Source organism: Mobula hypostoma, chromosome 18, assembly GCF_963921235.1.
Source record: "Mobula hypostoma chromosome 18, sMobHyp1.1, whole genome shotgun sequence".
Classification (NCBI taxonomy): domain Eukaryota; kingdom Metazoa; phylum Chordata; class Chondrichthyes; order Myliobatiformes; family Myliobatidae; genus Mobula; species Mobula hypostoma.
Genome location: NC_086114.1, coordinates 56,902,170 through 56,925,097, shown reverse-complemented (window position 1 = coordinate 56,925,097; position 22,928 = coordinate 56,902,170).

Sequence of the window (22,928 nt, the reverse complement as noted above, 5' to 3'; positions counted from 1 at the left end):
TGGGGAGCCAGTTTCTTGTATGACCTATCAAGGGAAATTACTGTATTAAATTGGTTCCATCCAATAACTACGATACTGCACAGTTTGTGAAGAGGAAAAAGGAGGTGCTACCATTGCAATTGCCGGCCGGTGGTGTAGTGGGCAGCATCTGTACCAGTCTTCGAGGCAAGTGGTCCCGGGTTCAAATCTGGCCGGCTCCTTGCACGCTTTCCACCCCTGCCCAGCTGAGCATCAGGCTATCAACTCAGCCTTGTAAAAACACAGACAAAAATGCTAAAGAAACGACAAGGTTGCCAGCCGATGTGCCACAAACACGGAGAGAAACAACAGCTATAGCAATCAATAATCTGACTGCATTGGCTAAAATGGGTTGGACCAGGGCTGGACTACCAATGTGGTACCATCTCAATAGGGCAGAACATAAAAAAGAGGGAGGTGAGCTTTAGAAACATGATCTAACTCCCATAGAGCCCTACAACTGCAGAAAGATGTGGAATCTTAGGGGGGCATTTAAGCAAATACCCACCAAGAGGACTCCTGAGCGCACCCCCACTGTCATAAGGACTTTGCATGTTCTTCCCATGACTGCATGTAATTCCTCTGGGTGCTCTGGTTTCCTCTCATAAAGACGTGCAGGTTAGCAGGCTAATTAGTTGCATGGGTGTAATTGGTCAGCATAGGCTTTTCAGGCCAGAAGGGCCCATTACACTACGGTATCTCTAAAAAACAGACGCGGCAGAAACGGAGAAACTCTGAGAGAGTGATCGGGCACCACAGGAGGCAGGGTCAGAGGAGGTACGGTCAAGGTTGCTTTGGGAGGTGCTGGATTTATAGACGATGTCAGTGGCAATTCTGTCTCCTGAGATGGAGTTAGAGAGTTCCAGAAAAGAAAGTGTCTGAGATTGAGCAGGTGAATCAGAATCAGGTTTAATATCACCGGCAAATGTCATGAAATTTGTTAACTTTCCAGCAGCAGTACAATGCAATACATGATAAGTCAATATAGAGAAAATAACTGAGTTCTATTAAATATATATGAGTCTATTAAATAATTAAGTTAAAATATGTCGTGCAGAATAACAAATAAACAAGTAATGAGGTAGTGCTCATGGGTTCAATATCCATTTAGAAATCGGATGGCAGAGGGGAAGAAACTGTTCCTGAATCACTGAGTGTGTGCCTTCAGGCTCCTGTACCTCCTTCCTGATGGTAACAGTGAGAAGAGGACATGTCCTAGGTAATGGGGATCCTTAATGATGGATGCTGCCTGCCTAAGGCACCGCTCCTTGAAGATGTGTTGGATACTGTGGAGGCTGGTACCCATGATGGAGCTGACTAATTTTACAACTTTCTGCAACTTATTTCAATCTTGCGCAGTAGCTCTCTCATATCTCGATGCAGCCAGTCAAAATGTTCTTCACTGTACATTTGTAGAAGTTTTCGAGTGTTTCAGTTGACAAACCAAATCTCCTCAAACTTCTAATATAGCCACTGCCTTTTGCCTTCTTTATAGCTGCATCGATATGTTGGGACCAGGTTACGTCCTCAGAGATACTGACACTCAGGAACTTTAAATTGCTTACACTCTCCACTTCTGATTCCTCTGTGAGGATTGGTTTGTTTTCCCTCATTCTAAACCTTCCTGAAGTCCACAATCAGCTCTTTGGTCTTGCTGACATTGAGTGCCAGGTTGTTATTGCAACACCACTCAACTAACTGGTATCTCACTCCTGTCCGTCCTTTTGTGACCATCAGAAATTCTGCCAGCAATGGTTGTATCATCAGCAAATTTATAGATGCTGTTTGAGCTACGCCTAGCCACACAGTCATGGGTGCAGAGAGCGTAGAGCAGTGGGCTAAGCACACACCCCTGTGGTGCACCAGTGTTGATCGTCAGCGAGGTGGAGCTGTTATTTCCAAACCACAGATTGTGGTCTTCCAGTCAGGAAGTCAAGGATCCATTTGCAGAGGGAGGTAGAGAGGCCAGGTTCTGTATCTTTTTGATCAGGACTGTAGGAAAGATGTTGTTAAATGCTGAGCTATAGTCAATGAACAGCATCCTGACCTAGGTATTTGCATTGTCCAGGTGATCCAAAGCTGCAAGGAGAACGATTGAGATCTCACCTGCTGTAGACCTATTGTGGCGACAGTCAAATAGCAGTGAGTCCAGGTCGTTACTGAGACAGGTGTTAACTCTAGCCATGAGCAACCCCTCAAAGCATTTCATCACCGTAGATGTGAGTGCTACTGGACGATAGTCATTAAGGCAGTTCACCCTGCTCTTCTCTTGTTGCCCTTTTGAAGCAGATGGGAACTTCCAGCTGCAGCAACGAGAGATTGAAAATGTCTTTGAAAACTCCCGCCGGTTGGTTGGCACAGGTTTTCAGAGCCTTACCAGGTACTCCACCAGGTCCTGCTGCCTTGTGAAGGTTCACCCTTCTGAAAGATAGCCTGATGTCAGCCTCAAGACAGCGATCACAGGGTCACCGGGTACTGCAGGAATCCTCATAACTGTGGGTTTATCCTCCCTTTCAAAACAACCATAAAAGGTGTTGAGCTCATCAGGTAGTGAAACATCACTGCCATTCATGACATTGGGTTTTGCTTGGTAAGAAGTAACGGCCTACAAACCCTGCCAGAATTGACGTGCATCTGATGTCGCCTCCAACCTTTCCCGGAATTGTTTCTCTGCTCTTGAAATGGCCCTCCGCAAGTCATACCTGGTTTTCTTACACAGACTGGATCACCAGACTTAAATGCCACAGATCTAACCCTCAGCAGACTACGAACCTCCTGGTTTATCCACAGCTTTTGGTTTGGGAATGTGCAGTATGTTTTTGAAAGCACACTCTCATCCATATAGGTTTTAATGCAGTCGGTAACAACCGCAGCATACTCATCCAGGTTTGAAGATGACTCACTGAACACAGTGCAGTCCACTGATTCAAAGCAATCCGTAAGCGCTCCAGCACCTCCTTGTCCATACCTTCTTGGTCCTCACTATTGGTGCTGCAGTCTTCAGTCTCTGCCCCTGCTCAGGGAGTAGAAGTACAGTCAGGTGATCAGACTTACCAAAGTGTGGGAATGGAAGTTGTCACCTATGATAAAGAATGCAGGCCCCTTATTTTCCTCATTAGTCACCTCAGACCCATAGAATTGGACAGGACCTAACTCAGCCTCATTTTCGAAGGACATCCTCAGAAGAGGATGACCCAGCAGTTGCCTTCAGATTCTATTGCGCACAGAAACTGATCTGCTAAGGATTGTATCTTAGGTGTAATGTTCTAAATCGGCACTGCAGTAGCACTGCAAGGGATACTGAAATGAGTTGTTATTTGGGTTATCACACTGCACACGTCAATCCCATGGTAGGGTGGCTTGAGATTCCTTTGCTTCTTCCATGTAGAGAGGCCCAACCACTCACCAGCTGTACCACCATCCTCTTTAGCTGGCTGAATTCATTCAATAGTTCATTCACTATCAACAATGAAACTGTGTTTATGCTGGGACATAACTCATTGTTCATGGTCTCCAACCAACTATATCAACTGAGGACAGCACATCAAATCTACATCACTCACTGGCATTTTCTAGCTTATGATATAGAATATTACACTGTGCTTATACATTTGTAGCGTGAAAGCAACGCAAATTCTCAGCACTTTTAATCAAGAATTATAGAAACTAACAGCGCTGAAAGGAGTTACGAACCCTTTGTGTCTACTAGCCTAACTTTATGTTGTCTATTGCTAATAGCCAAACTGACCTAGATGGCTTACGATCATTTCAGTAGTTGGGTAAAAGTAAATCTCATTGAATAATCTGGAGTTATGAGTAGGAACTGGCTACAGCAGCATGAAGAGATGTATGGGGCTTCTAAGCTGTTTACACGTGACAATTGTTGCTGCAGATTATAGAAACCTCTGATCTGTTTATTCACACAAAATGCTGCAAGCTGTCAATGTCATAGACTGAAATATACACCATCTCCCTAAGCCAAGTAATGACTCAGGAACTATGGAGACTCAGGGATTGCAGATGTTGGATTGTGGATCAACAAACAAGCTGCTGGAGGAACTTAGTATGTCAAGAGATGCTGTTTGATCCATTGAGTTCTTCCAGCAGATTTTTTGTTGCTTGCTTCTAACCAAAATTAGCAACTTGCTTTGACATCTTAGTGCTCTTTCCAGAATTACATGATTTTTATTAACATGCTTCCATGTAAGGCCTGCAAAAATGTACCTCCTTACACCAGTCTGCATTGAATTCGATTTCTGGTGCCTCTGCTCACTTAGCCACCATCTTAGACCATAAGACCATCGGACATAGGAGCAGAATTAGGCCATCTGGCCCGTAGAGTCTGCTCCACCATTCAATCATAGCTGATCCTTTTTCCTAACTCCTCCTCAACACCAGTTCCCAGCCTTCTCCCCATAACCTTTGCTGCCATGTCCAATCAAGAACCTATCAATCTCTGCCTTAAATACACCCAATGACCTGGCCTCCACAGCAGTATGTGGCAACAAGTTCTACAAATTCATCACCCTTTGGCTAAAGAAATTTCTCTGCATTTCTGTTTTAAAAGGGCACCCCTCTATCCTGAGGCTGTGCCCTCTTGTCCTAGACTCCCCCACCATGGGAAACACCCTTACCACATCTATCTCCACCTCATCAGTTTGCTCTGTAAAACTGTGGCCGTTCCCCATATCTGCACCAAGGTCATTGATAGAGGTATAACAAGCACTGTGGGGGAATGCCAGTGTCTGATTCGACTTGCGGAACTAATTCCATTTTCAATCTGCTATTTTCCCTGTTAGTTCCATTTCATCATGCAAATCAGAAACACTATTTTGCTTGCAGTTACTGTTTGTAACTGCACATTGGGTGTTCAGTGTTCTTTTTTATGGGTTATTTTCTTCTATTTATTTTTTATGGGCACAATGTGGTTTTTATTCTCTGCACATTGGGTGCCTGTTAGGAACACGAATCTCAAGGTTGTACAATGTATTAATACATACCTTGATAATAAATGTACTTTGAACTTTGAACTTTGATGATTTTAAAGTTTTCTAAATTGTTTTTAAAGCTCTTAATGGTCTGGGACCAGAGCACATAACAAAATTTCTTTCACTTTATAATCCTGCCTGAGCTCTCAGGACTCCTTCGTTGGTCTCTTAAATTTAAACAATTTCCCTCAAAAGATAGTTGGCAGGTCAGCCTTTTTTGAACTACGCCTCAAACTGTAGAACTCACTCAATACTTAAAACTGTAAGGGATACAGACTCAGATGACTCTTTTAAACATCAGCTCAAAACCTATGTATTTAACCTTACTTTTAACAAATATTTTTTGTCTTTTATTTTCATGTTTGCACTTTATCGCAGGGTAAAGCATCTTGAATGACATTATCAGTATGAAAAGTGCTCTATAAAGTTATTAGCATTATTATGGATTATTCTGCTCACAGAACCAGGGATAGGAACATCATTTGTTCCCTGAATGGAAGGCATCAAGTTTATCAGAATCAGTTGATGTAAAGTAAGGCCTTTTTGCTGTGTTCTGCACTAGTGGAGACCGTGCAAAGGAAATCAGCTACATCCTGAATCTGGGAGTTGGATGGAGGAAGAGCCACAGGGAGAGGGAGTGCGGGGATGACGGGAGCAGTAGGAGTTTGGAAAGGCTTCTGGTATGAGGATCAGCCACTGTGATGGGAGAGACCTAGAATACTTTCAATCCCCAGTGGACAGTAAAGGTTGGTAAGTCAAAATCTGCAAGCAACATTCAGGAGGTGGGGCAGCTGGACGATTGGGGAGTCTGAGTTGTATAACGGCTGCAAACTTAGAGAAGGTGTGTTCAGTAAGACTACTGACAAGGTGGAGAGAAGTGAAAAGGTGGTCTGTGAAGGAGAGACAACATACCCATCTATGGTGGGTTTCCCTGTGCCAGACTGGGACTGGCTCAAAGACATCCTCTCTTATTTATAGCTTATTTATTTATTATTATTATTTTGTTTGCTTTTTTCTATTTGTATTTCTACAGTTAGTTGGTTTTTGCATACTATCGATATCCATCCTGCTGGAGCAGTCTTTCATTGATCCTATTGTGTTTGTGTGTGCACTAGGTAAGCTGGCAAGAAAACAAATCTCGGGGTTGTATATGGTCACATACATGTACTTTGATGATTACTTTGTACTTTCAAGTTTGAATGATACAGAAACTAATGCACTACCCAAATAAACTTACTTTGATACTTTTCAAATAATCCAGTCAAGATGATGTGTCTTCAATGAATTGATAATGATTTTCTTTCCATAAACTGTGGTTTTCAAAATTAAGGGTTATTTTGCTCCTGATAGCATTTTAACATTCCCTCTGCCAATATTAGATTGTCTGTCTGGTAGTTATATATATTTTACTCCTTTCTCCTTAGTGATGTAACATTAGTAATCATCTCCTCATCTGGCATTGCTCTTATAAAATACTATGCAATATTGTAAGCTACAAAATGTCTTGATGTGTTGTCCCATTTGCCTGTGGGACGCAGCCCACAGCTCTGATTAACTCTGAGTGTCCCCTCATTAGTGGGAGAAGTAGCACAATAACAACATTAGCCCACAAATACAGAGATGGAATTTTCAGTTGCAGTCTCCAGGACATAAACCACCCTCTTTATCATTTGAATTTGGGATCAAAACCCGTGAAGGCAGAACTTGACACACTGATCAGGATGTTTGAGTGAAAAAAAGATATTGGAAATAGATATTAACAGGTCAATCTAGGTCACCATTCAAAGATTCAACACTTCTAAAATAATACTCTGGTGAAGAGAGTGAATGAATATTCTGTGGTTCTACAAGAAGTGTCCAGCCTCTCTAGATGAACTGTAACAGAGCCTAAGTGTGGCAGAGCGGAGTGATTTAACAATTGCAATAGTGGGCCGGTACCTTCATGGAAATGAACTATGATCCCATTCATGCAAATTAGGATTAATATGAATATTTTTGGGAGGCACTGGTAAAGTTGCCATCTCTAGCTGGACAAGTATTCCATCTTGAGGAACCACTGCAGACTCTTGGGTTAAGATGCTCCCACAGCGTTGCTGGGGAAGGAGATCCAGGATTTACATTCTGTGACAATGATGGGATAGCAATATATTTTCGAGTCAGGATAATGCGCGGCTCGACGGGCAAACTCCAGGAGGTGTTGCCTCCATGTATCATGGTGGTAGAGGTCTCAAGTTTCAGAGGTGCTCAGGCAAATAGCTGCTGATCATTCGGCAGATGCTGCACACTGCTTCCACCTAGTGGATAGTGGAGGGAGTGCATATTTAGAATGGTGAACCAGATACCAGACAAATGGACTAATTGGTCCAGAGGATGGTGGTGGAAATGCACTCACATAAGCAAGTGACGTGTATTCTGTCACACAGCTGACTTGTGCCTTATGGTTGGTGAACATTCTTTGGGATGTCGGTTGGTGAATTACCTGCTTCGGGCTCTCTAACCTCAGATCTGTTCTTGAAACAGCAGAATTGATGAGTTTCCAATCAATAGTGACCACCTGGATGTCTATGGCTGGCCAGTTAATGATGCTGAAGCCAATGAAAGTGAAGGAATTCAATAAACATGGTTGCATCTGCCAGGCCCTGCTGGTTTGTGTCCAGTAGGAAATGCAGCTTGCCATTTCTACTGTGCTTGTCCTACTTGTGAATCCAATTTAACACTGGCGTGGACATTTAATGCCCTTAGCACAACTAAATGGGCAACATGTATCTCTGTAGCAGACATTACCTTTCACAAAAGAAATGAAGAGTATTTATTTAGCTCATAATTTCTATATGAGCTCATCCCAAATGCTTTGTCGCCAATGAACGACAAGTGTAGGAAGCTCACAGCAGCAAAAATGCACATAGCACGATCTCATGCACATCTTTGACATGATCTATTTAAATAAAGTTGGTTGAGGATTAAGTAGCTTCCTGATAGGAACATTTTCCCTGATATTTGATTCGTGGGGGCTTTGTAACATTTGATTAAAAAAAGAACCTACTATATTATAGGAATCTTCAAATACTTGATTGAGTTTCTCAAATGGAACCTATTCACAATCTTCTCACCCAGAGTTAAGCTGCGGCTATTGAGGTATGGTTGGCCTCTGAAAGAAAGGAGAGTTTCTACTAGAGGCCAATTTGTCCTTAGCAAAGTCCACACTAATTCCATCAGTAAATGAGTGAGACTAGTGGTGGATTGATGCACCCTTCGCTGGCACAGGCATAACAATTGACTGGACAGTTATCATGGCACCCTGGCTTCATGTTGTGATACACTGCAGCAGTAACTGTTGCAAAGTAATGTTGACTTGCAAAAAGTCCTAACCACATTAAATACATACAGTACTCACGATTGAAAATACATTCTTGGAAGTAAACAGTACCCAAAGAAGTGGTCTATCATATTTTTAATTAAATATCTGACATCTAAGAGGTTAGATGAAGGCTGGTTATACCGAATGGTTGCACAAAGGGCAAGATCTGATGCCATAATAACATGTGAACATGAATAAATTCTCTTTCCACTGAGAATCATATTATAAAGCTGTCTCTGCACTACAATCATAAATCCTCATTGACATTTAGAGTCTTCCAGCCTGGTAAATTAAAACCAGAGAATGCTGGGAGCACTCAACAGGTCAGGCTGCGTCTGTGGGACGGCAAACAGGTCAGGGTTCCTGACACTTTGACTTTGTTTCTCTTCCCACCGATGTGGTCTGACCCGATGAGTGTTTCCAGCACTTTCTAGTCTTACTTTAGCTTTCAAGCATCTGCAGTTTATTTTAGGCAACGTGAAAGGCAGTGGCAGATAATAGGAAAATAACTGCCTTCTTAGAACTGAGCTTCTAATCTAGTCTGGAAAACACTATAGAGTCCATACAGCACAGAAATATACCTGTGACCCATTCTGTCCAAGTCACTGTTGTCCTTACCTACGCCAATCCCATTGACTCACATTAGCTCTGCAGCTTTCTCTGCCTTGGTGACTCAAGTACTTGTCCAGATCAGGCTAATCCTGTAGCTGGCTAATAGAATTCCATCAGCTACCATGTTCACAGAGGCTGGAAAAACCCTGCACCCAGTGCACCTGGAATTTGCCTGGAATCCTGCGTCAATTGACTCTGCAAATCACGTGAGAGTGGGAAGGACAGAAACTGACACAACAGTCACAGCCCTAAGAAGATCTGGATAATTTCTACTTGTGTAGTAAGTGGGCCTGGTGAGCTCCCTCCACTCACCAGCCTACGAAAACTGCAGGCAATAAAACCACTGAAGGATTCGCGCGATTTTTAAAAAACTAAATTGTGGCAAAAGTGGAAAGTTGTTACTACTTGATGTAGTTGAGGAAAATAGTGTCGATGCATTTAACAGGAAGCTGGAAAGGTGAAGGAGGGAAGGAGTGGAAGGTTCTGCAAAAGGAGTTGGATGAAGTGTCATGAGAAAGCTCGAGGAGCTGCTGGTCCTCGTGGTCCATTCCTATGAGACAAGTTCCGTGATATGGACAGGGAAAGGGATAAATGTGATTCTGCATTCAAAAGACAACTCTGTGCAGTATTAGTTCACACTAATCTATCAGAAGAAGGCAAGACTGACAATAACTGGCCTCAGTCAGTCAGTTTTTCCACTTCCCCCACCCAGTCCTTCAAAGATGTTCCATTTGGCAGCCTCAGTCAGACTGATTCCAGACACACAGCGTTGGTGCACAAGCTGACGTGACAGATGGCCAGGGTGCTCGTTCTCCTCCCAACTCGCTGTGAGTTGGGTTAGTCAATCAGGCACTTTCTAATGCTGAATATTACGGACGATTGCTTAATACTGGCAGATGGATCTGTGAACAGCCTGTAAAAGGGAAGGGACTGAATTATGAGCTGACCGTTTGGCACAGAACCCTGGCTGGAAACCACCTTAGCATCAAGTTTTAAATATGAGAAAATGCAGAATTCATATAACTTTCCCAGACATCAAAAGAATGTGTTTGTAGAATTGAAAGTGGAAATTCCCACAGACATGATGTTTGTCTTTCAAACCTCCCCTGGTCCTCAGTGGAGGCGTAAACTCATGAACAGTTTAATCACATAACACTACTCTCACATCAACATCAGTCTCAGCTGCGCTCACTGCTATTGGTATCAGAATTGGTTTATTATTATCATGTACCGAGATGCAGTGGAAAGTTTGTCTTGCATACTGTTCATACAGATCAGCTCATTACACTGTGCATTGAGGTAGAACAAGGTAAAACTATAACAGAATGCAGAATAAAGTGCAGTGAAAGTACGGCGCAGATCATAATGAGGTAGACTATGGCAAACAATTCTGAGTTACATTTGAAGGTGCACTCTGAACTGGTGATTGACATGGATCATCTGGCTGTAGCCTCTCATGAAACTCTGTGCAAGCAAGAAACAGGTTAATCTCACACACTAACTCTTCAGATATTCTTGATCCGCATTTGGTTGCTGGTAATATTTTGTTCGCATTCTTCACTTCAAAAGTTCCTGGTTTATCATTTCTATTTAAATTGTTCGATGAGTTATACTGTTGCTGTTTAGAATTTAGAATTTATTTAAATCTTACATCCATCCCACGATGTGAGGGAGTAAGAATCTTTGTGTTGTGACTCAGTTACAATGTCCAGACATGTGAATTTGCAAGTCTAATGGCTTGTAGAAAGAAGCTGTCCTGTAGCCTGTTGGTCCTGGCTTTAGTGCTGTGGTACTGTTTGCCAGACGGAAGCAGCTAAAACAGTTAATGGTTGGGGTGACTGGTGTCCCTGATGATCTTCCAGGCTTTCTTTAAGTACCTGCTGCTGTAAGTGTCCTCAATGGAGGGAAATTCACATCCACAGATGCTCTGGGCTGTCCGCACCACTCTCTGTAGCCCCCAGCGATCAAGGTTGGTGCAGTTCCCGTACCAGGTGGTGATACAGCCAGTCAGGATGTTCTCAATGTTAGTTAGTTAGTTCAATGGGCTGTTAGTAAAAGCATCCCTGGTCTACACCACGTTCATGAAGGGAAGGTCAGCCATGATTCAGTCAATCAGCAGTACTCTTGTGTACTGGGTACGAAGCATGTTCAGCCTACACGCAAGCTGTGCCGAGCTCAGGGAGTGAAACGTTGTCAGCATTGCTAGCTTTTAACCCAGATGTAAAGCCAGTGACTCTTCGGTCTATTCTGATGGGCTCCAGAGGTCCCATAGAACCACTGTAAAACAAGGAGATCTCCCCAAGTCCTGGGAAGGATTCATACATCAACTGAAAGGAGATTAACTGGCCATTTGTGGAACCTATCTGTGCTACTTCTGTCAGTGAAGACGTACACTAGACGTTTATAGGCTGAGGTGTTTTGAGATACCCTGCTGATATGAATGACACAAATCCCATTGCCTCTCTGTTAAAGTCTTGTAGCCTTTTGTGAAGATATTTTGGAAATATCCCAATGTTCTCGCAAATTGGTAGAAGGAATAAAGGTCTAAACAATTTTCTGAATAGAGAGAAAATTCTGAAATCAGAGGTGCAAAAGAACTCGTGCAAGATTCCCTGAAGGTTAGCTTGCAGGTTGAGCCTGTGGTGAGGAAGTCAAATGCAATGTTAGTATTCATTTCAAAAGGGCTCGAATATAAAAGAAAGGATGTAATGTTGAGGCTTTATAAGGCATTGGTCAGACCACATGGAACATGGTGAGCAGTTTTGCACCATTTATCTAAGAAGGGATGTGTTGGCGCTGGAGGGGAGTACAGAGGAGGTTCACAGGAATGATCCCAGGAATGAAAGGATTAATGTATGAGGACCGTTTAATGGCTCTGGTATTGGCTGGAGTGGTGGAGTGGGTGGGGAACCTCATTGAAACCTATTGAATACTGAAAGACCTAGATAGATTGGATGGGGAGAGGATGCTTCGCATAATAGGGGAGCCTAGGACTAGAGGGCACAGCCTCGGAATACAAAGATGTCCCTTTAGAACAGAGATAAGGAAGAATTTCTGTAGCCAGGGTATGGTGAATCCGTGGAATTCGTTATCACGGGCGGCTGTGGAGGCCAAGTCATCGGTTATATTTAAAGTGGATATTGATAGGTTTTTGATTAGTCAGGGCATCAAAGGTTATGGGGAGAAAACGGGAGAATGGGTTTGAGAGGGATAGTAAATCAGCCATGATGGAATGGTGGAGCGGACTTGCTGGGCCAAATGGCCTAATTCTGCTCCTTTGTCATCTGGTCTAAGTTATAACACGGTGATGTATTTTGGGCAGATCAACAGTGACCTCTTCCCACAGGCTATGAGCTTCCCTTTTGTTCCCCCCTGAACTAGCTCCTTAATCCACAGGAAGCTTCTGTGATTGTTTTGTTAACTACAATCTTTGGAGTGTAAAATGTTTTGGATACATTAGATAAGCATATCGCAATAGAACACTTTGGATTGCCAGAACAGTTGCAAAGTAAGCAAGTAATTGCTTCTCAGGAACTTTGAGATGATCTGAAGTCAGAGAGTTATGGACAAGATCTACAGCACAAGATCAGGCCCTTTGGCTCACCTAATTTGTGCCAGCCTGGTCCAATCTACTCCATACCTCTCTCATCCATTACCCCATTACCTATCCAAACTGGTCTTAAGTGTTACAATTGAACCCAGATCTACCACTCACACTGGACGTTCATTCTGCACTCTCACCACCCTCTGAGTGAGATAGGAATCTCTCAGATTTTCTTGAAATATTTCACTTTAACCTGTGACCTACGGTTCTCAACTGCTGATTCCTGAGGTTGTCATAGCCGGGGGGGGGGCGGGGTGAGGGGAAGTGAGTAATGGGGAGGAACTCCCACTACCTACTAAATGCTCCCAATGGCGTACGTCTCAAATTGTCGCTGACAAACAAGTCCAGCTCCTGGTCTTCACACGTGATTAAGCGTCTGAGCCCCGTGGAACCGTTTCTGCTGACAGGAGAAGGGGCAGGGGCAGGCGACTGGTGCCTTAAAACCAGTGGCTCTGGGCAGATGGTTGGCAGCTCATGTGGGAGAAAGAAAACTCAGATTTCAAACCTCTGCTGCCATGAGGCTTTATCCACTCACGGAGAAGACTTCAGGAGCGAACGGCGAGGAAAAACCTGGAGCAGCAGTCCCTGAGGCAGTCCCACACTGAGTTCAATGCTGACCGGCAACTCCCGTGACGTTGCTGGTGCCGAACTGTATCGGTCTCTGCCGGTCATTTAGATTGGTCAGCCGTGTGCAGAGGGGAGCCTGCTGTACGGGCAACGGCTTGCTCCCTGTATTGTGCTGCCCTGGCCTGTGGTCTGGAAAGACAGCTAGAACACAGCATCCATGGTTGACCCTGGCCAACAGAGGGCCTCCCCCAACCTCAGCGGAAAAAGCGTGCGTGCATTCCTCATTCCTCTATCTATACGCCTCGTAACTTTTACACCTGGATATGAGCTTTGATCATCCTCCTGTACTCCAGGGAATAAAGTACCAACATATTTAACCTTCTCCTCTAACGCAGACCCTCAGGATGCATCAACACCATTGCAAATTTCCTTTGCCTTCTTTCAAGCTTGTAGATATCTTTCCTATAAGTAGGTGCCCAGAACTGCACACAATACTCCGGATTTGGCCTTACCAACATCTTATGCAACTTCAACATTAAATCCCAACTCCTGTACTCCATACACTGCTATACGAAGGACAGTGTGCTGAAAGCCCTCTTTATGACCCTATCTATGAAGCCACTTTCGAGGAATTATGGATCTGTATTCCCTGGCCCCTTTGCTCTCCCACATATCTCAGTGCCCCGCTGAGACGAGGTTCATTTGCCTGCTCGGGTAGATGGAGATTTCATGGCGTTATCCGAAGCAATGAAGAAAAATTCTTCCCTCAGCTAATATCGCTAAATCTTGTTTGTCATCAACACAATCGCAATATTCAAAAGGCTGCAGAGTTCCCAATAATGCAACAACGGCTACATCCTAAGAAAACTGTTGTCTGTGCTTCTCTTTGAAATATGTTATTGCCAGACGTGAAAGGCACAAGATCACCTCAGACTCTGTACCTCCATTCTCTCAAGGAGGGAGCAAAAGCAAAAGCTGTTACTTCAGATAATGCAGAAAACTTACAGCTGCTCACTTTCACTTCATTCACTTTCAGACATGATTACCTTTGATTATTAGCCGTCCTCAATTAAATTGTTTGAGCCCCATGCTCATTTTTGATGTAACAATCTCCTTCAAAGCATTCTTTGTCCCCTACACAAAATAATGCAGCTTCCACACTGAAGTTAGACAATTGGTATGTGCTCCGTCTAGGGCAGAGGAAACACTCAGCGATAGCCATCACTGAATCAGCTGCTCCTTTTTTTCACTGATTGGACCATATTTAGAAACTCAGTCATAGATTGATGGCAATATTTGGCTGATTGTATTGCCTGCTGATACAAGCCTATGGTGATAAAACAGCCGCATGAAGAGATTAAAATCATTCTGCCTTAAAATCCCTTAGAATCACATTGGAGAGGAAGAGGCCATTTGGCCCATCTTGAATTATCAGGGGCTGGCACAGTGGCACAGCTGGCAGTGCCACTGCCTCGCGATGTGAGAGGCCCGGGTTCAGTCCTGGCCTCAGACACCGTCCTTGTGGAGTTTGCATGCTCCCCCCGTGACTGTGTGGCACTTCTGTTTCCTCCCACATGACAAAGTGTGCAGCTCAATGAATTAATTGGACATTGTGAAATCGCCCTATTGTGTAGATGAGTGGTAGATTCTGTAGGGACTCGATGGGACTGTGGGTTGAATAAGATGACTGTAAGTGTGTGGTTGATGGTCAGAGGACTCTGACTGAAGCACCTGCTCCCATGTCTCTGTCTCTATGGTCCACTCCCCTACCCCTTCTCAATACCCTGTAATTTATTCCCCTTTCAGTATTCATACTATTCCCCTTTGACTGTTGCCGTTGAATATGGTTTGACCTGCCTTTAAAATGGTGCTTTAAAGATTTCAATCACTGCTGCGGAAACCTCTCTCAGACGTAGTCCTGATGAGGGGTCTAAGCTGAAACATCAACTGTTTACTCCCTTCCATAGATGCTGCCTGACCTGCTGAGTTCCTCCAGCATTAGGCTGTTCAGCATCTGAATAACCTTTAGTGTTTACTGTTCCCCATGTCACCTCTCGCCCTTTTCTCCTCGAATCCATGTCTTCTGGCTACCAACTCTCCCGCCGTCATTTCCTCACTTTATTGAAACCCTTTGCGATATTGGACAAATCTCTGCATCTTCACGGTTCTCTGCAGAATATTTCAGCTCTAGAGACTCTTCATCCCTAGTCCAATTCTAATAAATTGTTTTGTACCTTTTCCATGTCCTTGACATCCTTCCAAATGCATGCTGCCTAGAACTGAACACAATACTTCAGCAGATGTCTGGAAGTATTTTCAAAAGGCTTACCATAACCTACTTACTTTTGTACTCTGTCGCGCTCAATAAAGCCAAAGATTCCAGAGGTTATTTTTTTCTAAGTACCCTTCTCAACCTGCCCAGCCACCACCACGGATACAAAACTTGTGCAATAGTCTTATGCACATATACATAGCCAGAGTGCTTAAGACCTGTGCACAGTACTGTATTTGTCAACGTGGAGCGGAGTGCGAGTTTGTAAATCTGGCAGGAGCAAGGGGTGTAGGGAATGGCAAGGGTGGAGGGCCGAGGGAGGGGTGTAGGACGGGTGGCAAGAGAAGGAGTGCAGGGAACGGTGGTGGGGGGGGGGGTGGTTGGCACATGAGCTGACACACCAAGACCTGAGACACCAGACAAGGTCATTTGATTCCAAATAATTGGTGTATTGATCATTACAGAGTGTCTCTCTAATTCTTCCCACTCCCTTCTCTCTCCCTTCCCATTTTCCCCAACCATGATTCCCCTCTCCCTGCCCCCTTCCTACTCACAGACCACAGTAGGAACCCACATTAGAATCAGATTTGTCATCACTCACATATGCCGTGATTTTTTTTTCTGGCAGCAGTAATTGCCACAGTACTGTGCAAAAAGTCTTAGGCACCCTAGGTATATATATGTACACAAGACTTTTTCATATTACTCTATTTATTTACCCATTCCCTGATCCTCTGTTTTTGTGTTTGTGTTAACATGGTACCATTTTGATTTATATGGGGGGTGGGTTTGGTACAGTAGTTTGAATAAAATCGGCTAATGTCGCACTTCACCAAACTGTATCTGCCATACAGCTGCCCATTATCTATATTCTCTTTACGTTGGTTATGTGCTACGCTTCTCATTGCTTACAACATTTTCAGGAATTACATCCTCAAACCCTTGGCCGTTGAAGTATCTCAAAAAGCACAGTACAGATGCCAGGGGAGTTGTACTGATGCATATTCACCTCCATTTTCAGTATTGCAAACTGATTACCTCTGACCTTTTATTCTCATGGGTTTTAACTTTACCACACACTGATTATGTGAGACAATTTCCTTTTGAAATCTACATACAAAACACTAAACAAAACTGTTTATCCTCCTGTTGTTTTGCCCAATTAGCTCAAAACTAGGGAAAATTACTATGATGTAGGAAAGACACAAACAAGAGAAGATCTGCAGATGCTGGAAATCCGAGCAACACACACAAAGGGCTGGAGGAACTCAGCAGGCCGGGCAGCATCTGTGGAAAACAGTACAGTCAACGTTTCAGGCCAAGACCCTTCTGCAGGACCTGCTCTGAGTAACACACACGATAACACAGTTAATCCAGAGTAACACACACAAACAGCCTGAAATGCTGACTGTACTCTTTTCCATAGATGCTGCCTGGCTTGCTGAGTTCCTCCAGCATTTTGTGTGTGTTATTTAATTTGGAAGACATTTGTTTTTCAGAAGACCCTATAGGATGCTCTAGAGTGCTTACTAACCAATTACACACACAAAGGAATAAAGAGTCAACACTTCAGGCCAAAACCCTTTATCAGGGCTGTGTGTGTAAATCTGGATTACCAGCATTTGTAGAATCGCCGGAGTTTATAATAACCAATTAAGTATTTTTTTAATGAAGGTACTGCTGGGATTAGCCAATTTGTACGCAGAGAGCTGCAATAAAGAACAATGAAACAATAGTTTGTTGGAATGTTGGAGATTACCATAGCCGGGAATGTCATCTGCAAGTTTTGCGGTGTTTTTGACGTGATCTGTTGCATTGAACAGGAAGGGTAGCCTGGGCCACCTAGTGTGCACCAAACGGTGAGAGTCAGCCTGCTGCCTGTGCTTAGGTCTCTGGACAGATCGAAGACCAAGGCTGCTGGCTCCAAGTCAGAGTGATATCCATTTGGTCCCTGTTGACATTCATGAAGTGCTCCACTCTCACTTTGTTTTCTCTTACTTAATGAACTGCTTTACAAAGTCTACAGCAGATTACACTAAAATGCGAAAAGTGCACCTGTCAATAGGACGGCAAAGCGCCTGTCATCAGCCGTACTGGCTGCAGCAGACTTTGTTGTCAGTTTCTGTCAGCTGGAGCTCTTTCATCTTCAGTCTTCCCTGCTGCAGTTCAGCAAGCAGACAGAATTAGTATATCACAGGGAAGCAGTTCCCTTTGAAATCTATTACTTCTGTCAACCAAATAGTGAGAAAACGCTGAACCATTAACAATTCAGGAATTTCATTGGCAGCAGCAGTTTTCCTGAGAATCAGCTCAAAATATGATTAAATTATAATTATAACAAGGTTACTAGAATTAAATAAATTAAAATTTCACTTCAGAAATTAGAATTGTGCTAGGTATGTGAAGGGTTATGTCGATGATAATCACTTGCCTTTTAAAGGAAGTGATGGGGGGAAATTGCTTCAGTTCATTTACCCCAATAAACAGTCGGGCATTAAGCTACTTCTGTTATTAATACTTTGCAAATTTGTATTTGCAGTTCTCTCCCTTTAATTTGTACCAATTTCAAGCTGTGATATTGCGACCTCTGGGTGGGGTTGCTGCACTTCCTTACTGCAACAACAGGGGGCGCCCTCCCCAAAGATATGGGAAACCATAATTCCGCCAAAATCAGGCCTGCAAAAAATTTCACAACTTTCAGCTAATGTTGCCCATAGAAGACATCAAGAGGAACTTACATGATACATCATCATTGCACACACTTTATTTATTATTAACTATTGGAAGATTTGCTTCTGAATGTTTTACTTTAATCATCACAAGCATATTTAAATATGTTGATTTCCCTAAATGGCAAAGTAACTTGCACCTATTGAATTACTTTAAAATAATAAATCATGTCGTGATGTTTTGCAGGAGCATTCTCAAACAAAATTTGACTTCAAGCCACATAGGAAGATATTTGGGCAAATTAGCTCATAGGATCAAAATAGAAAGGCAGGGACATTAAAGGAGGGAATTTTGGACATTATGGCCAAATCAGCTCCAAAAATATCCTCCCTGTAATGGTCAGAGATATCCAACTGGCCAGAACTGGAGGAGTATAACTCCTGGTAACAAACAGCTCCAGCGGCAACCTTCATTGAGAAAGTTAGTGGTATTCTCACTTAACTGTGTCTGTTTCTCCAAACTCTTTTTATAATTTTATCTTCTATGTATATTTTTCTTTTAAACTCTTCCTATAACTTATTGACGTTGTAATTTCCTCCACCTCCTCATATTCTCTGTCCTGGACTGGAGATCAGCAGTCACAAAAGGGAGGCCCCTCTCACCACACACCCTGAATCGTAGGATCCCTGCACAACCGGACAATTCATGCAAAGGAAGAGACAAAGCAGTTGACATCCAGCAAGGCTCAAAACAGAAAGATCACAGGTACAATAGACCCAGTGGACATTGGAGCTCAGCAAGGCCCAAGACAGAAAGATCATGGGTACAGTAGCCCCAGTGGACATTGGAGCTCAGCAAGGCCCAAGACAGAAAGATCACGGGTACAGTAGCCCCATTGTTCTGGTACAGTGGCCTCAATGTTCATCAGAGCTCAGGAAGACCAAAGAAAATAACTCACTCTGATCAGGTACATAGGAAGAGTAGATGTAACAAAGTCTAGAGTGGGAGTGGGTCCAGCAGGTCCTGGAGAAGCCTCACTTTAGCAAGACCAGAGTAGGATTGCCTCTAATGAGGAACATAACGAGACTGACTGACTCATTCCAAGAAGGCCCAAGAGAGAGCGCAGAACCAGAGCAGGAAACACCCACACAAGGACAGCCATGGTCAGCCGTGTTTTGGTGCTGGCTGGAGGCAGTCCATCACTGAGCGGTCTTGCTCTGGTCTTGTTGTGCTCTACTCTCCATTGGTCCTCACCTGGCACCAAGTGGGAGAGACACAGACCAGGAGTGATCATTTGATCCCAGCGTAGGGCAGATCCCAACAAGACTTACAGAGGACAGACCCGAAGCAGGACTGACTCCAGCAAGGTCCAAAAGCAGATAAATCTCAACAAGACCTAAGGGAGGAGAGACCCTAACAATAAAATACAGACAAGGCCAGGGCCAGGATAAAAACCAGTAGATGACAGAAACTTCCAGAAGGGACCTCAGCAAAGCTCGGAGTGGATCTATGACCAAAACCAATAGAAGAGCTCACTCCTGCAAGCAAAGAACCAAACTATACTGAGAACATGGCAGATTCAGGCATGCACCCCAGAACCCCAAAGAATAAGACACACTCCAGCAAGGATCAGAGGGAGATGTAACCAGGTATGATGAGGGCGAGGCAGAGAGAAGAACAAGTCCCACCAACGCTAAGAGCAGAATAGATCACAACAAGAGGTACAGAAGTCCTTATTCCAGTAAGACACAACAAAACCCAGAGGACAGGACCCAATAAAACCCAGTGTCAATGGCACCTTAGTATAGGTGAAAGCAGAACAGAACTCAGCAGAGACAATGGGAAAAGAACAAAACACAAAGCATGACTGGCTAAGAGACACAAGAGATTCTGCAGATGCTGGAAATCCAGAGCAACGCACACAAAATGCTGGAGGAACTCAGCAGGTCGGACAGCATCTATGGTGGGAAATTAACAGTTGACATTTCAGGTGGGGACCCTTCATCGGGACTGAAAAGCAAGGGGGAAGAAGCCAGAATAAGATCACGGCAGGGGGAGGGGAAAGAGAACAAGCTAGTAGGTGATAGGTGAAAGCAGGTAGGGGGCAGGTTTCTTAGCCAGTCATGAGCAGAGGAGAGGGCATACACTAAGAAGCTGGGAGGAGATAGGTAGATGAGCTAAAGGGTTGAAGAAAAAGAACTCTGATAGGAGAGGACAGTATTCAGTGAAAAAAAGGGAAGGGAGTAACCAGAGGAAGGTGATGAGCAAGTGAGGGGAAGTGAGGGAGGAATTAGAATGAGGAATGGAAAAAAAGAGAAAGGGGGGGTGGAAATTAACAGAAGTTAGAGAATCAATGTTCATGCCATCAGGTTGGAGGCTACCCAAATGGAATTTGAATTTCTTTGTATCTATTGTGAACGTCCACAAGAAAAATTAATCTCAGGGTTGTATATGGTAACATATATGTATTTTAATAATAAATTTACTTTGAACTTTGAACCTGAGAGTGGCTTCATCATGACAGTAGAGGAGGCCATGGACTGACATGTTGGAATGGAAATGGGAAGTCAAATTGAAATGTGCGGCCAGCAGTAATGGTCCCCCTAATTTGTAATGATCAGTGTGCAAAAATCTTGTGCTGTGCAATTTTTCCGCCCAGTGACAATAACATGTTCACACTGAATAATTTATTCAATAAATAAGCCAGTTCTAAAATCTGCAGACATATCAACACAAACTCCATGTTGTCAACACTGTCTGCATCAGAAACTTGAAAAGGAAATGTGATTGTGTACGATCGTGAAATATACTTAAATTGCTAATGAGGTAGAGGGTGACAACCTTTCGTGCAGAGTTTAAATTTCTTTGTGCACTACTAGCAAAAAATTGTGAGTGTGTGCACATGCACACTCCTTAGAGGGAGCATTGACCACCAGGAAATCTCACCTTTTGTGGAGGATGGAGCAAAGGTGCCAGATAATGCGGGCCCCCAATCTGCATCGGGTCTCACTGATGTAGAGGAGGTTACACTGGGATCACTGGATGCACTAGGTGGCTCTGACAGGCTCACAGGTGAAGTGTAGCCTCACCTGGAAGGACTGTTTGGGACTCTGAATAGTGGTGAGAAAGGAGGTGTAGGGGGGCAGGTGTAGCGCTTGTCTCACTTGCAGGTGTAAGTGCCGGGGGGGGTGGGGATCAGTGGATAAGGGAGTCATGTAGAGGGTGATCCCAGCAGAAAGTGTAGAGTGTAGAGAGGGAACGATGTGTTTAGTGGCAGCATCCCATTGAAGATGGTGGATGACAACTATCACCCAATTACACTCACATCTACTGTGATGAAGTGCTTTGTGAAGTAGATCATGGCTAGTATTGACTCCTGCATAGCAAGGACCTGTGTGATAGTGTTGAGTTTCCTAGTCGTGATGTTCTAAACCCAAACAAAGATGTTAAGCCCTATCTGATATCGATAACTGCTGGCACTATAACCATCTACTCTTCAAAAAATAGTTTACTTCCCTGTTTCTCCTCCATGACGAGTTTAGCTGCCAATACCCGTTAACTAAACTGCGACCCACCTACTAAGGAGGATATACTTCCAGCTAACAAAGTAGTTTAAACATTGTTCATTTATTTTTAGTAATACACTTTTAAATTTAAATAAAATTCTTAAAACTTATTTTAAACTCAGAAGATTTCTAATTTCCAAATTACGAATGATTTCTAAAGCACAAACGATTTCAAAAACACAGGTACAGTTCCTATAAGGCAAAAAGACATACCAACAAGCTGCAATAAATCAACCAACTGTCACAGGAATCAAAGGCAGAGGAATAGATTCTAGCGCAACCCATCTTTCTGTCATTCTTCTTGATGTTCTTGGACCATTCCTAACAAGCCTGACTGCAGTCTTACATTTATATCATCTTTTTGCCACTTGAGTGACTTCACAAGGATGTGATAATTTCTTCAAATACCTTTTCACACAGGTGGTCTAAAAGCTTCTGGGAGCAGTGCTCCAGTTACAATTCCAAGACAATTAATGCTATGAAGCTGACTCACTGAATACACAAACCCTCCAGTTATGAATAAATCAGCAACTTGATCAGCTATTTAATGTGCTAAATGATAGTACCAATCTGGTCTGCAAGCTTCCTTGAACTAAAGCCAGTGTCGTATGGTTTGATAGAAGCCAATTAACATTGTCTTACCTCATCGTCTTACACTGCATCTCTTGAGAAATCAGTCGTGAAGTCAGGAAGCTAAACAAAGAATATTGGTTGGAAGTTTAACTTACTCAAAAACAATAATTTGAACTCTAGAAGCTCACAGTTGCTGTGTTTGAAAGATGAGCTTTGAATAAAAGGCCCCCTGGCCCCGGACAGTGAATATCCATCACACTTATAACCACTGCAATTTGTCTAACGCCACACTAGGTCCACAGTGGATGCAATATCACTAGCTCTGCTTTTAGTCTTGAACCACCTGGACAACAGCAATCCCTAAGTCAGGCCACTGCTGGTTCATTACAGCTCAATGTCCAATACCATCATCCCCTCAGTACTAATCAATAAGCTTCTAAACCTGGGCCTCTGTACTTTTTAGATTATTGTCATTTAATAATGCATGCATTAAGAAATGATACAATGTTTCTCCAGAATGATATCACAGAAACACATGACAAACCAACTGAAAAACTGACAAAAAACACATAACTATGACATAGTTACAACAGTGCAAAGCAATACCGTAATTTGATAAAGAACTTCCCCCTGCAACTGGATCCTGGACTTCCTCATCAGGAGACCACAATCAGTGCGGATCAGAAATAACGTCACCACC